This window comes from Myotis davidii, unplaced genomic scaffold, assembly GCF_000327345.1.
Source record: "Myotis davidii unplaced genomic scaffold, ASM32734v1 scaffold1488, whole genome shotgun sequence".
Classification (NCBI taxonomy): Eukaryota; Metazoa; Chordata; class Mammalia; order Chiroptera; family Vespertilionidae; genus Myotis; species Myotis davidii.
In genome coordinates this window covers 220,513-222,870 of record NW_006298871.1, presented here as the reverse complement: position 1 = coordinate 222,870, position 2,358 = coordinate 220,513, and positions in this window count along the sequence as shown.

Below are 2,358 nucleotides of genomic sequence, written 5' to 3'. Positions count from 1 at the left end.
CTGTGTATGCACCTTCCCTTAGTCTTGTCCACATTCTACATAAGTAGGTTTCAAATAATTTAAGTTTGAGGAAACATAACCTTCATCCCTGCTGAGACAACAGCAGTTTTTGCAACCAGAGTCACAAATGATTCACCAGGAAGGCACAGCAGCCTGCAGTACAGAAAGTCAGAGGTGTTGGAGAATCTGCAGCACTCATTTCTGATTCAACACAAAGAGATGCCCCTCCAGAGTGGTAGGGGGAGTGTGTTCCCTCAGCTCGATACATACCTGGCTGCACTAGACGTTCAAAAGATGAGATTATCCATCCATTGCTGGGAACCGAGGGTGGTAGTGGGAAGACGTGGCAATGGAATTAACTATTTAGCACTGAAGCACTGCTGCACCACAGAGCTGCCTGCACAGTCAGACAGTGACACTCTGGGAGGGGACATTTACCACGGCTCAGCAGCCTCTGCTGGGATAGGATGTGACAAGAAATTCTTCACTGGTTCTAAAGCGGGGAGAAGTAGAAAAGAAAGGTTCAGGTCCTGAACAGATTTGAGGAACCCAGTCTCTAAAGCTGGAAGGACTGAATGGGCACAGGTTACCCAACTGCTTCCACACTGACATCCAGGACTGGAGGAGAGGTGAGCCCGGGGGCCCAGGGCCACATATGTGCCTGATGCGGCACCAGGCAGGCTCTCTGAGCACCCTGGGGCCAGTGCACCCATCACCGTCCTGGGGAGCTGCAGTCTTGGGCGCCTCAAGCAGTGAAGATCTCTGGATTCGGAGGGCTTTATGTGGGATCAGGACTTGCCTTTCCATCTGTGAAAGGACCCAAGAGGAAAGCACCATGATGATGGCAGTTCAGGTCTCTTGTGGGAGCCATGAAAAATTTCTGTTTGCCCGTTGTGACAGCCAATTTATTTTATATAATATTAGTTCCATGGGTGAGGGAGCTACTTATGGCCACATGCTTTGAAAAGAACCACATTTGAATTTACTCGTTGTTGAAACATAAGGAGAAAAAAATAGTACTTTTAAATCTATTTGCAAATTGTTGATTATTATTTAATCTTCAGCTTACTTGAAACAGGAAGATCATATCAGTGCTCCAAGGGAAACATTAATACCCAAAGTAGACTTATATTGTTACACTTCAGTACATTTTTAATTAAAGTTTTTGCTATAAGTGCTTGTGCCATAATGTATGCTAAATAAATTTATCCTGTGATGGGACCATCATTAGTTTGTTAACTGCCTTTGGGAGCCACTTGACCAATATTTTATGTTTTGGGACAAAACTCCAATTTACCAAACATCACTTCTCTATCACCTGCTGACCTCTGAAGCAAGCCCACACAGAAAGAAAAGCTGTCCGATTCGCTATGCTTCCCTGAAATGGTAAATGGGGATATTAGCAGTTATAAACAACTCAATCTGCCACACTTGCTTATGGCAATGAAGCAGCCTTCAATATAGTTTCTCTTATAGACTGAAGTATGAAAACCAAATTGTAGCAAATAAAAATAAGGTAATTCTTTCAGATCTCTGGCCTCGATTTATCTCAAAACCCGAGAAAAACTCCGACAGCCTCTACAGTATATAATTGGATATTACTTGCAATTTTCCAACAAGGATTTAAAATATACTGTCATGTGGTGGTTACTGATAGAAATGGAAATGAGAGTGTCCACCAAAAGACAGTTGTACTAACCAGGTCTGGTTGCCTGCTGTGCTGACAGTGGGGGAGGGAAAACTGGAAGGGGAACACACTTATCCAAAGATAGGAAATGCCCATCTATTGTGAGGAGCTTCTATGAATTGCTGTAACTGTGACCCTTCATACAAGATGCTTGGGGTCCAAATTTCATGCAAATAATCCCAAATAGGTTAGAGATTATATAAACTGGCTCTAGTCCATGACATACTGACACAGCCTATCCTAGAATTCAACTATGTAGGCTTTTCTTGGAGCTGTTTTTGTCTCTATCTGTTGGCAGTTCTAGGTTGGAGAATTTTTCAGACCCCTGTTCAGGATACACGGGAGAAAGTCAGGAAACCCTGGGAACTCACTGTCGTGTTGTTCCTCACATCCTGGGGACTCTTGGTTGTCGTCTGCTTTTTCTCAGTCTTCTGTCACTTGTTGTGTTATGTCCAGGTTTTTCAATCATAAGGGGAGGTTTACGTTTTCATTCCTCAGTAGGATGTTACCACGATTTGTTATCTAGTCACCATTTACCATCAAGCTTTATTCTATTAGCTTGATGGTAAATCTACTTCTGGATGTAGAAGAGTTAACTGCAAATGCAATGTCCTCAAGATGACCACAGAGTACATGGAAGAAATGATCATACAATTTTGCAGAAGCTACTC